Below are 14,335 nucleotides of genomic sequence, written 5' to 3' on the forward strand. Positions count from 1 at the left end.
ACAATCTTCTATATGACCACTATGCAGTGATAAAAATACAACTTTATGATTTTAATTTGTTTGAGTTATGAGGAAAAGACACTTTATTTGTTGATGTTGTTTTCCTTCCGTTTGTCAGCCCTGGGTTTATCCTTGAATCGAATCAATAGCAAAATCTTACCTATGCAATGTAATATGACTGAGGTAAAATTCATCTCAGGTCCCAACTGTGATATCGATCATTTATATAACTACACATATAAATGTCATGCTTAAGCCTGCACACTCTTGGCATCATCCTCCTCTAGCTGGTTATTTTGACATCTTTAATGATGGAGGTGGACTCAGCAGCAGACTGGACAGTTCCTGCAGCAGCATGTTCGTCTTTGATAAATTAACTGTGGACAACACAGTGCCAAACTCATCACATCTCAGACAGCTTAAGTAGTCGTAGGTGTAATGAATGATTCAGTATACCCCAAAAAATAGTGTCTATTTGTAATGTCCTCCAAATGTCCAATCACCTCAGCCTGCAGCCACGGAGCTTACAGATTTGTCTGAAACCAACTGTAAATTAAATTTTATTGTTGGGACTCCTTTCGCTGACTCATGCACTTTCCCCCCATTTTTGCTTTCCCCCACTTCTCTCTTCTTATCCCAGTGCTGTCACAAAATGGTCTTTCTCGCTGCTTTTATATTATCTCTGTCAGCAGAGGGCCCATGGATCTATCAAGCCAAGCTGGGAAATACAGATAGTGACAGGGGTAATGTGGACCGGGTCACTTCACATGCCTTAACTTGTCCGTTTCTCCAGCACTCAATCCCCCACAAAGCACAGGTTGAGAATTTATCTCTATGACTTCTTCTTACCTTTATGTCGTTTGTTTTCTTTTCTATCTAAACCAACAGCAAGGACAGAGAGAAATGAACTGAAATACAGTCCCTTTCAAAAAAGATTATAGTTCTCAAATGTTTTTAAATGTTGTCACATTCCAACCAATGGAATGGATGGAATGTGTATGTTTTATGGGGATTTTATGTGATAAACCAAGAAAACTCAGATGGATTGGATGCATTGTGTTTTGGGAATGTCATTCTAAGGATTGACCTGCATTATACTTAATTTCCTATTAAATATGGCCAGTTTCCCAGCACCTGCTGAAGAAAAGCATCCACCATCTGGCTGGTGGATGGGCAGTGTTAGTGTTCGTTCAAACAAAGCCCGTATTTTTATTTTTATTTTTAAATGTATCACCGTTCACAATTCTTTACAAGGAGAGTTTAAACATTTGAACACAGGTAAATTACACAATAAATTTAATCTTCATCTTTAAATTCATGTCAAATATGAAATTAAAAGATACAAATAAGAATAAATTATATACAATAACAATTTTAAAGTGGAAAAACAGGAACAATGAGAATAACGTACTTTGGACTAACAAACATGGGATTTCATTTCATTAGCTATACCCAACATAAGAGAGACTATATAAACCACCTTCTGTCAAATTTTAATCAGATGATTGATTGATGGCTGTGACTAATTGATATTAATTGATATTAAACCCCTCCCTCACCCCGAACAAATACTTTATTTAGGGGGACCTCTTTGAATTGGTCAATAGAAACGGAATAATTTACTTGTAAGTTAGAAGTGAATAAATAAATATAGTATATTCCAAACAAAGCGAATAAATAAATATATTATATTCCAAACAATATTGGCTGCTGAGCTTGAGAAGTGAAAGGGATGAGTGCGCTTGATTCTTTTTGAGGTGTGTGCCGGTTGGGTGGAGATGGTGAATACATTCAAAGTGTTCCATTTACTGTTTTAATTTAATATGTAGTAATATACCCAGAGAAGTTGTTACTACCTCTGGTTTTAGACAGATTGTCTTCTTGATACACAGAGTTAAGCGGAGTGACCCCGGCCCTGCACACCACGCCATTTATGCGTCCTGCGCTTGTCCCCAAGCATAAGACAGCCTATAGATTAAACACACCATTTGTGTGAGGAGGGTATGACCATCCTCGAACAAAGATACTTATGTGAGGGATGTTAAAAAGCTCCCAGGGCATTATTTATAGTTGAACAAAAAAAAAGCCTTTCTCTTTTTGACCAGCACAGAAAGAAGAACCTCATAAGGGAAGAGGACTGACCTTTGCCCTGATCACCAAAGCATTTGTGTGCGTGTCCCTGCGTAAGAGCGGGTAGATACCACTGAAGGAAAACTAATTGAACTGTTTTACTGCATTATTTATAGTAGCACGACTAGTCAGTGCTGACTATGAGTTTGTAATTTCCTTCATCTGTTCCAAAAACAGTCACTTACGTAAATTTTAAACTCTTATACTTTCCTGTAACACTTGCTAGTATGACACATTTCAGTAAATGTTCCTAATTTGCACATGTATTTCTTAAGGATATGAGACAGGCAGTAAACAGGCCTACATGAGGCTACTCATGTAGGGTAGGGTTCGTAACCCCATAACCCTATCCGGTCACGGTGTGGGGGAGGGGTTTAATATCAATTAATATCAATTAGTCACAGCCATCAATCAATCATCCGATTAAAATTTGACAGAAGGTGGTATATATAGTCTCTCTAACATAGTTTACTGCCAGAATTATAGAATCCAGAATTTATCTAAGTGGCTCCTGTGTGGCATCATAAAATTGGTTAAAAGTTCTCAAAAGAGAAACATGTTTTGCCCCAATCAAAAGAAATTCAAGAAATGAACAACAAGGTCAGTGGCACCCATTAGTCTTAAAAGGTTTAAAAAGCCATTTCTAAGAATCTGTCTCCAATAAGAAAAAAACAGTGAGAGAAATTATCTACAGAGAAAACACGGAACAGTGAAAAATCTCTAAGAACACATCATGTTCATGATTCAACAATAAGAAATAGTCTGGACATATTTTACATACATGGGAAAGCTTCAAGGCAGAAACCAAAGCAAAATGCTAATTCACTTAATTTACATCCTTTTCTGAAGGTTTCTGCTCTGTTACATCTCTTATAAACTGGCATAGCAGCACTTGGAAAAAGGATATCACACTGGCAGTCAAACATAGTTGGCCTAGTGGCTGGAGTGACTTTCCTTCTTTAGGTCCTAGATGACATGCTGAGATTGATGGAACTATGAATTTGCTCTCTACTTGAAGCTCCTGAGTGAAAATGCCCAACCATCTGTTTGTAACATTATCCTCAGGTGTGCTTGGGTTATTATGTTTAAGAGGTACTCTCTGTTTCACATAGGTCACGTTTAGTTTGGATAGTTTTTCTCCCTTAATAACTGAAATTACAAATTTCTGCTTACTCTGGTAATTATGTCAGTGGTAGAGCAAACACACCATAAACAGAGGCTACATTCCTTAATTCCTTAACATTTACTGAATGTCTTCCTCTTTCTTCTCTCTCTCTGTCGACCTTTATATCAAGTTGCCGGTGAATAAAAGCCACTAGAGACACAAAAACCTGAGTATTACGAAACAAACTGATAAAAGTGTGAGGGGGCAGACGCTTTTTCATAAATTGGATTGAGTTGGACCAGATGTAACTGGATCTGAATTTAATAGCAACAGATTATATTTATATAGTTCTGCAATACATTAAAATGATTTGAATTCAAACAAATTGTCAGGGAAATTTTGTATTCTTAAATTCTGTTATATTAGGTTTCCTGGTACTGATCTTAAAAAGATTTTAAAAAATGTTTGTATTTAGGTTAAAGTGACCTCATATTCATGCTTTGGTCAGTTGTTTAAAGTTGTTTATATTCACATTCTGTAAGAAAATGTGGCAGACTTTTTAAATAAAGAATTTTAAGAGATTAAGCATGAATCTTTAAATTACGCAAGAGATTATTAAACACTTATTGGGTTTTATTTGTCTAAAAGGTCTCCTCATTAATGCCTGTGTGAAATCGAACCAGGTGCTGCCTTTAGGAGATAGAAGTGGAGATGCACCCCAGCTGGAGTATGAGATTGGCCTTTTGACTTCACCCTCAAGCTACTGCGGAGGGACTCTTCAACCCATGTGGAGACAAATTGTGTGTTTTTTCTTTCCTGTCAGCGCACATACACACCACCCCCAAGAAGTAATAGTGTTGATATGAGTTCCCTAGTACACAGACAAGGGTTGCCTGTTGTATTGAAAAGAGGGGTCTCTGTGTACTCTGATGGCCGTGGGGGAGTTTTCGCTTTCATCAACGAGGTCAGCCTCTCAGCAAGAGCTTGTTGCTGCCTTGTCATTTATCTACAGTACATTACGTGTGATGGATGGGCGTTGAAGAAGCCATAGCCTTCTTCTTCACTGCTGTATATCGTTTCAGATAAATCTGTGAGCTATACATTTTTTTTTTCCAGTATAATGAGAAGCTTACACTGTTGTAAAATAGATTGTCTATAAATGTGTTGGGATGAAATTGTAAAAAAATAAAAAAATAAAAGAATTGGATTCCCAAATTTGACAGTTTTTGTGAATTTTCTTTCATTGACTCTGGGGAGAGTTATCCATTCAGAGGAAAACACCTACAATCATAGTTGGAAAAATGTGGACCCCTCACTGTCCTTCCTCTGGGAGCAGATCAAGAGGAAGACCCTAGACATGCTGGAGGGACTACATTTCTCATCTGGCCTGGGAATGCTTCGGGATCACTCCCAAAGGATGCTGCCCAAGTAGGTGTGGACACTGAAGTCCAGGGCCAATCTGATGGATGGATGGATGTAGATTTAGACTAAACTTTAGGAATCTGGAGGTATACTATTTACTTTCTATGATCCACCTCTACCACTGCCAATGAGACAGCCTCACCATTAGTTTTTATACATTGCACTCATGATTTACAGTTGGCAAAGTGTATTAGATTTACAACCACTGCCTTGGCTCATCCAAACATACTACTTGTCATTGAATTTCAATTTTTGTCTCGTCTGACCATGAACATTTCCTAAAGAAGGTATTTGGATTGCACACGTGTGGCAGGTGTCAACTTCATTCATGCTTGAAGGTGTCAATCTTGGAGCAGGTGCTGCTTTCTTGCTCTGTACCTCTCAGTCCTTATTGATGTAAAAACTTGCTTCACTGTGGCCAGTGACACTTGTGTTCCAGCATTTGTTGGGGTTTTTTGGCTAGCTCTGCACAAGATAATCAATTTTCTTTTTATGTGAGTGTGACAGTTTATCCTGGAAATGACTGGGAGTTCCAACAGGATAAATATCACAAATACAAACTAAGCTTTCTTTGAAATAGAAAAGAAAATTGACCATATAGTTTTAGAAAGACTCCCCAAACCCTGACTTCAAACCTACAGCAATATGGAACAATGTTTTGAGTGGATTATTACCAGGAAATGAACCATTTAATTAAGTCTTCTTTCACAAATCAAACACAAGTGAACTGGAAATAAAAACTGAATGGGCAAACTTAAGTATATCATAAACATTTTAAGCTTTATAATAAAATGGCTGTGGGAGGACAAATACCTACTTTCCTATCACAGAGATGTACTGAGGGGTTCAGATTTTTTTCCTTATCATCTACAAAACATAGTTTTTTTTTAGAATACTTGTTTTTGTTTTGTTGTTCTTGCTGCAAGGCAACAGTGCTACCAATGTCTCCACTGTGCAGCCCAGAAAATAGTTTGAATGGATCAAAAAAGTGGATGTGACATGAGCACATAACTGCAACAGCAGGGAATTTGGTGCTTTAAATAAGTATTTATAAAAATGTATTTCTTAATTTTGAAATATTTGTTTTCTTTTGACTGGCAGACAATCAGAAAAATGAGCATAACAAATAATGTTTTCTTGAACTTCAATTTATGACAAAAAAAAAAACATTTTGAAAATATATTTCTATTTTTTTCCAACTTTCTGACACTTGACAGGCCCTCAGAAGGTTGCAGCCCACTACTTTGAGAAACACCAGTTTAAAGGTTCAACTTTGAAAATAGCAAGTCTCAAAAGTTTACATTTTGTCAAACACAACCTACCTGAGTAGGTACGTTGACAAAATAAATTACACCAGAGTTTCTTTTTGAGACAAAAAAAGTTGGGTGACCTCTCTGAGGAGTTTAAAAACTTCCTTCTGTTCATATAGCATTTGTCCCAGGATTGCAGAGATAAGCACATACCATAATAAACAGGGGAAGATACTGCTGCCTCTGGTTGATATTCTAATACCGAATCTGTGCTGCAGCAATAGAAATGGGGGGAACCTGAGATAGCTTGAGGTAATCTGTATGAAGTATGGGGTATATTCATCCCAAGCACCAAATAATCCTACCTGTTTTAAATATAGAATAGATAACTGCTGGTGCAATGGCATTCTGGGGGAGATGATAGACGGTGAAATGGAGTCAAAATGAATGGGCCCTTAGTTGAACAGACCTAAATTCATTCCACGGGCCCAGTGGAATAGAGTTATCTGAATCAACTGTCCTCGATGGCTGCCTGAGGGATATTGAAGACAGCTAAGGTCAAATTACAGGGGAAGTCAGCTTGTGTGCGACTGTGGTGAAATTACCTTAAGAGTTTACCAGAGCCTGACAGTCAGCCAGTCTGCTACGTGATGATCTACAAAGAAATGAGCCAGATTGCTAAAAAAACGAACGATGAAAATAATCTTCTTCTGAATAAAAGCCAGAGTATTGACAAAAACACCATCACACACGGTACGCAAACAAATACCTTTCCAAAAGAATTAAAAATAAAACGTTTCCGGATCCGACTCATCACTGACATGGAAGAGAATTTCTTCCTAAACAAAACACTGACATTAGCAATTAAAACTAAAAACAGACACCGACATGTGAGAATATGTTTACTGGGAAATTGTCTCTACTGCTCCACAGAGTTGCGTAGCTTAAATGACCATGATTCTCGGCAGACACTCCCAGGTCCTCTAAAGAGGCTGTGCTGAAGGTGTAAATTAGTTACACATCCTCGCTCATTAAAGACACCGGAGCAGCAAATCCACTAGGTTGCTCCACTTCTACTATAAATGATGGGGATCCATTTGGGGAACATCATTCATTATTATGTTAATATAAATCATTAAGGCTTCATTGTGAAATTAATACAATTACACTACTTAGTGGGTCACAGCCAAGAAAATCATGTGGGAGTGAAGATGGTTTCCAACATTAAGCCATAAAACATCTTCTGGGCTATTTTGTTAAAGAAAGATTATTAATTGAATTTACAAACACTAAAGTGAATTTCAAAACTATCTAATACCTGTTGAACTTTTCTGTATTTTACTCATTTTCCTCTGTGAACTTTCCGTGGTCTTTAAAGTGCTACACCAACATAAATAAGATTTAAAAATGTGAAGTTAAAATTTGAAAACTGTGGTGCATATTTGTATTTGGCCACTCTGAGACAGTGCTTTGTAGAATGACCTTTCACTGAAATTACAGCTGCTACCATCTTTGTTCACTTGCAAAACTTTTTTTTTTTTTTTTTTTTTTTTTTTTTACAAATTCTTCTTTGTATAATACTCCAGATCTGTCAGATTTGAAGAATACCATCAGTGTGCAGTACATAATGTTCAAGTAATGTCAAAGATCCACAAGTGATTTCGCTGTGGCCTTTGACTAGGCCATTCTAACACATAAATACATTCCATTGTCTCTTACTGAGTTGCAGTCTTTACTGGGTTTTCTTACAGCATTTCCTCGTATTTTGCTGCATTTGCCTTACAATCAATCCTGACCACCTTTTCTGTTCTTTCTAAAGAAAAACATCCCCACATCATGATGCTCCCTCCACCGTGAACCGTATCAGGAGTGGTGTGTTCTGGGTCATGGGCTTAGTCACTTGCATTTAGGTGAAATGCAAGTTGCATTTTAATCTCATATGAACAGAAAATGTTGTGGCACACGTTAAGCATGATTTATTGTGACTTTCTTCTTTTTTGCTCTTCCATATGGGAAGATTTGGAAAGTCCACTTCAGAGTCTCCCACTTGGCTATAGAGCTCTGCAGCTCCTCCAGTGTGACTGAGGTCTCTTGGGTACTCTCCTCACACAGCCTGTCAGTTTAAGTGGATGGCCATGTCTTGCTGAGTTTGTAATTTCCCCATATGTTTTTTTTAAATGGTGGATTAAACAGTTTTCTGTAATATATCAAAGGTTAGGAAAATGTTGTATAATTTAACCCTGCTGTAACTTATCAACAACCTCATTGTTGGCTTTTGTGGTGTGTTTCTTTGCATCATGATGCTGTTTGTTCATTAATGTTCTTAATAGGAGCCCAGTGGCCTTCACATACATAAAGACACTAACGTCCACCTGTGTAATTTTAAAATTACACAGATGAACTCCACTTTGTAATTAGGTGACTTCTGAAGGTTGTGCGTTGCACTGCAGAAAATATGTTTAATGCAAATGCATCATGCCGCAATTTTCCAATTTGTATTTTTGAATAAAAAAAGAAAAAGAAAAGAAAAACAAGTGGTGTTAATGCAAGGTTCTGTGCATATGTCTCATATTTTCAACCTTTCTGGTTGTCTTCCACACACTGATTAGCGCTCATAAGCAAGCACAGACCTGGAATGGCTTAAAGTGAAAGATAAATGGTCCGTGATAGGGACAGTGGTGCCATTTTTCTAATGTGGCAAACAGATGGATGGGTTCAATTGAGAAAATTGTTGAATTAACGATATATTGCCAACTTTTTTATTTTTTTATTTTTTTATTTTTTTTTAGGTTGTCACTGTTGGCCCCTTCGTTCTGATCAGAACTGGCACTTAGGAGAATAAAACGGAGACTGTGTCACGCCGGATCAGACACAAACCTCAGCAGGGACGCGACATAAATCAACTTCAGGACCACGGACAGCTCCAGTCCGCCTCAGCATACTAAACGTCCGCTGAAACACACCGGGAAGTGGGTTAATTAGCACCACACTGAGGCCGCAGCGCCTATGGAGGAACTCCAGTATCTGATGGCTCTCACAGATTAATTTTAGTCGTTTCAGGGCAGATTTAGTCCATTTCCTTCCGGCTCAGCAAAATGACCAGGTGAACCTATTTCTCATATGCGTATGAGAAACTCACTAAGTTTCTTTACAGCACTTTTAATTCGTCCATCGCTTTTCATAATTAGCCTAGTGATAAACATCTTGGATGCATTTCAAGCACACGGTCCTGAAATGTACCTGTCAAGAAAAAAAAGTGTCCGTCACTGAAGGATGCACAATCTTTCAGCTGTAATTCTAACACAACACTTTCCTTGGCTCTAACGGCACATTCATTATTCCTCTGAAAGGCTTCAATGAAAGAAAAGGCGCTAGAAAGGCAACAGTTTTCCCTCCCTGAGCAGTCAGCATGCTCCATTCTCTGGAGGTGATTTTGATCAACGCGATCTAAAATGAAATCATGTGCCTGGTTACAGTGCTGATCCCAGCCGCTATAATGTGTACTGTCATGCTCATTATGAAAATGCCAGCCCCCATTCGTTCACTCTGTGGCCACATCGCCGCTGCATGATGGTTTGAACAGGGCTGCCTTTGGAGTGCCACTTAATGACTCATGGTTCATGCATAGGTGTGATCGGAGAGGATTAGACGTTGTGCTCAACACCTTTTTTCTCTCTTCAAACTAATGTGACAGCTCAAACAGATAAGGACTTAAATGTTGACATCTTCTCGGGAGAGGGCGGGGGCGAAGCTGTCCAGGAGGGGAATTCATTTAATTTCATTGCTCAAATCTTCAGAAGCAAATGCTGCATTAAAAGAGGCAGATTAAACTTAAAGTCAATGTCATTTTCCTCGCAGGTCAGCGTTTCAGCTAACGTGAGGAATGGAAATGACTTTTCACAAAGCGCTTATTATTATTCAAGCCACGTCGCCTACCTCTGTCCACCCTCCTTTGGCAGCTATTACAGAGAGCTACTTGTGTTTTAAACATGTGACAAAGTGAGAGAGGGGCGCAGGGGGAGAGCCGAGGCGCTCATGCCTGCTCTGTGCCGAGCGCCTGATGACAGTTCCTACAGGATCCGGATCCTGCGCTCCTCCACACGGCGATGCGGAGTAGGCGAATCAAGTAGCACAATACGCAGGGACCAGACTGAATCCGCAACGGGATATTTCGCAGTCTTCTTCTTGTTTGCGTGTCTTTCCACGTCCTTGCATTCCATCACATCTGTCCGACGCTGGACCCCACCGATTCCTGACCGCCAAAACTGCACTTAGGGGTCCCTCTAATCTAATAGGCAGGTCCTTTGCGCGCCTGGTGGCTCGCTCTTCCTCCCTTCTCTCCTCCTCCTGCTACTCGTGTCTTCTCTTGACTCCATCTCCTGCTGGACGATTTCATTCTGTAAAGTCATTATCCACAGAAAGGTCAAAGCCTCCGCTTCCTGGAACCTCGTTTTGCTCTGGGATAAGCTTGAGAGTCGCCGTGCTTTCTGAAAGTTTGTCATTTGGTATAGAACCGCAAAGGCTGCTTCGGCTGTTCCGTGTTGCTGCCTTTCTCTGCAAATCACTTTTACCTGTTTTCGGAGCCGTGCACGTGCATTGTTTTTTATTTTTTCTTTTCTTTTGTAGTTTTTTTTTTCATTCTTCTCTGTGGAGTGGCTGTTGAACACCAGCAAACTGTGAAATGAGTTTCGTTGCCATTCTGACTTCTGACAACACTGAGATTCTGCAAGAGAATGGGACATACTGAGTTGAACTTTAAGTGTTGTTCCAGACCTCGGTAAGTAACTGGTAATTATGCTTCTATTTGTTGAATTTAACTGTCTAAGCATCATTTTTTTGGGGGGGATAATTGCTCTTTAGTTTTCTGGAGTTTTGTCTTATGCATGAGATATTGTGTTCCTGATCACAAAATAAGCAGGGACTCTAGAATGCTGGCCACATTTGCTCCACTACAGACTCACACATGTGCACAAAGTTCTATATTTTCTGAGGTTCTTCTCAAATGAGAAGAACCTCATTTCTTCTCAGGAGGGGAAATTCATGTAATTTCATTGCTCAAATGAAATTACATGAATTTCATTTGAGCATTCATGTAATGAACGCCTGATCTGCTCATACAGATCAGGCATTGCTTGCCTGATCTGTATGAGCACACTCTTTTTCTCCCCCCCCTTCCTACCTATTCCCGCCCCCACCCCACCCCTCATCAACACTGCCAGCCTTTATCTGCCTTTCCAAGAAACATCTCTAATCTATATTACTTAGGCTGTATTGGCATTCTCCACCCGAGGAGAATCAGATCTCCAACACTGATGTGTGGACATAAATGGGGTTGCACAGCATCAGCAGTGAAGAGGAACCTGCCTACTGTTGTTCCCAAAAAAAAAAAAAAAAAAAAAAAAAAGCTCCAACTGATTTGATAATTATACATTTCACCCTTAAGCGTCCCCCTCAAAGGCGGAATCTGAGTCAGAGTAACCTCATGAGATCATCAGTGGAGGCTGTGATAGCGAGCCAAAAGCCCTCAAAGAAAGCAAATAGGATTTTTAAATGTAATCATTCTGGCAAAACTGCAATTTGGCTTGGGTGTTGTTGGTAGTATTCTAAACATAAAACCCATATTTTGAAGACACTTTATGACACTGGGGAAAAGTGGGTTGTTGTTTTTGAAGAGCTTTGTAACATAAAAAAAAACAAACAAAAAAAAAAAAAACAGGGGCTTGCAGCAGCTCTCTCTGCCACTGGCTGAGTTTGCACCGAAGTGCCAAAGCTGGTTCTCTGTTCTCAAGTGTCCCTTATCTATCCCCGGAGACCAGTGAACCTTACCACATCCAGGCCTGAAAGGCAAACTGTCTCCTTCAGTGCAGAGACAGATTTCTCTCATATGTGTCAGTCAGCAAGACCACAGTCAGCACACGTCCTGAGTATCAAATAACCAATTCCTAAGATATGAGTTTGGGTTGAATATGTTTGTGTCCCATGTTTTGTGTCAGTTCATTTGTTTACCAGGGCGACAAACAGAACGCCCTCTGTTTTTGAAGTTAATATACTGTACACATGAGAGGAGACCAACTGAGTTAGCAAACTGCTTTTACATGAAACGTGTGCCTGAGTTGGAGCACATGTATACTTGAGAATAATGCCTGAGGCAGGAATTACGTCCTTTAGAGGGCTCCTTCTTCTTACAGCTTAGTGTTGGAAGGCTGATAGGGCCGAATGCAGCACCATTTGTATGTTTGATGGCTGGCAAAAGAAGGAAGAAATGGGAGGAAATAAAAAGGAGCTTTGCCAGCCTCCTCCCACAGAGTACCCAAGTAATTGCAAATAATGCAAATAATGCTCTGCAAAAGGGTTCTCCAGCCTATTTTTGGATAGACAGCCCAATACGTTTTTTTTTTCTCTTCAGTGCGGTGAATAACAGCCCCTGCTGAACGCTTCGAATTAAAGCTAACCATGACTGATGTCTAATTGTAGGTGGGAGTATGAAGATTGAGGTAAAATCTGAGCTTAAAATAGACGTTGAAGGGGAGAATATTGGAGTCATAAAAGCTTTGGGGTTCGGGGTCTATTTCAGGGTCAAGTTTTGTAAGGATATGCTGAATGTCCACAGCCCATTATTCTATGATAATGAGCAAGCCAATGAGTTTTACTTCAATGTAAAATTGAAAAGAAAGGCTGCAGGGAGAGAGAGATAAAGATATGAGTGTAAAGGAAGGAAAGGAGAACATCATAAAGAGGTGAAAGAAAAAATCTCATTGTGGTACTTGAGATAGACTGGACATTAAAATAGATTAGTTCGCATTAAGAACAGCTGTGGTATTAAACTAAAATGTCTCTTTGACTAAGACAACTGGTAATTGCTTGTAGAAACACATCTTGGAGGTTGGCAGACGCAAAAACAACAGTGTTTTTTACTCTAAATTACCAGTTTTATTTAGTGAAATATGCTTGGGTAGACTTCATTTAAAATTAAATTATACAAAAAATAAAAAAATAAAAAACATAACAGGGAGGTTATTTGGTTATTTATTTCTGGTGGTTTCTGGTGACCACTGGACTGTAGCAGGGAACAACACCAGCAAAACAGAAAAGCAAGCAACGAGCAGAGAGAAGGGAATGGGTCTTTGTAATTTAAGATGGACCTTTGTCCCTGTTCACACAAGGCCACCACTAGAAGAGATCTATTTGGGATTCACTGTGATTTATAGAAGTGTCACTCTCTGTATTTGCTCTCTGCAGCTCAGTTATATGCAACTATAAAAAAAAAAAAAGCGCACAAGTGAGAAGTTTACAGTCTGAATTGCAATTATTAAAGCGACCTTTTCCCCTTTTAGCTTTTGTCTGAAGCTTTTATGTACCTCAACTCTAAGATTTACAGTACAGATGCCGAGGTAAACACTGAGTTTTAACTTGCGAAAACCAAGTAAATAAAGAATGGAGGGTTCTCCGTTAGCTCACACAAAGGCGTTTTTTTTATTTTTTACAATACAATTTAGTTGCTATTTTCTTTGTTAGATTTCTGGGTTTTCCAGTCGGGTCTCCATTTCATGTGGAAAGAGCTTTTTTATTTATTATTTGAACCATGTTTCTCTGTTGGCCTGGGAGTTGTCTGCTGTCAAGTTTCTGGCTCTTAAAAGGAAATTCTGACATTTTCAAGATCAGATTAGATTTTTTTTTTTTCAAAAGCACAGTGTTATGCTCCTTAAACACAATGACACAGTGTGCCACAGCAGAGTTACACTGTGGATTTGTGAAAATGACGCTCGCTTTTGGTTTTTCTGCTATCTGATTCCATCTCTTATGCAGAACCGAGAGTAGATATGGCAGCCACATGAACGAACAGCACATGACATTATCCTTTACTTTTACTTCACCCCGATATTGGCACCACAGTTACACTCAAGAACAAATACTTCAGTGTGCTTTGTCAGTTGCCAATTAGTTAATGTCCAAATAATTATTTTCATCTGTGTAAAGCAATTGTATCCTTATCAGGAAAGAAAGCATTTTTATTGCAGCTCGTGTCATAATTCCATTCTCTCTGTTCTACAGTGTGGCAGCCAGGCTGACTGCTTGTTCATTTTAATGTGGCTCTCTGTGCCTTCAAATACTGCTCGGGGTGGTTAGTGTGAGAGAGGAGTAGGTCTGACTGTGTGTTTTGGTGAAATTGTCCCTAACACGAGAACGGATGAGACGTTATCATTCTGAGATGAAAGTGTTAAATGCGTTTGGAAAAGCTTACTGGTGTTATTGTTGTTGCTAAAGCTTATTAGAGTTGTGAGTGAGAATTAGAGTTGTGCGGAATTACACTCGTCGGCCCTTTTATTAATTACAGGTGGTAAATTGTTTATTAACCCAAATAGTGAATTAGTCAGTCACATGGTAGCAGTAAATTTCAGCCACATAGATGTGGTGAAAATGAAATTGG

At 39.1% G+C, this 14,335-nt stretch overlaps 1 protein-coding gene across 1 annotated transcript in view; it reads left to right on the forward strand.

Annotated features, from left to right (window-relative positions):
* Nucleotides 1-9,518: 9,518 nt before the first annotated feature.
* Nucleotides 9,519-14,335, forward strand: part of LOC103143871 (BMP/retinoic acid-inducible neural-specific protein 3-like) — a 57,629-nt gene continuing 52,812 nt past the window's right edge. The window contains exon 1 of the mRNA XM_007560578.2: nucleotides 9,519-10,684. The gene's annotated coding sequence lies outside the window, so the exon portion shown is untranslated. The remainder of the gene's footprint in view (nucleotides 10,685-14,335) is intronic.

The sequence above is a fragment of the Poecilia formosa genome, unplaced genomic scaffold (genome assembly GCF_000485575.1).
Source record: "Poecilia formosa unplaced genomic scaffold, Poecilia_formosa-5.1.2 Scaffold116, whole genome shotgun sequence".
Lineage (NCBI taxonomy): Eukaryota > Metazoa > Chordata > Actinopteri > Cyprinodontiformes > Poeciliidae > Poecilia > Poecilia formosa.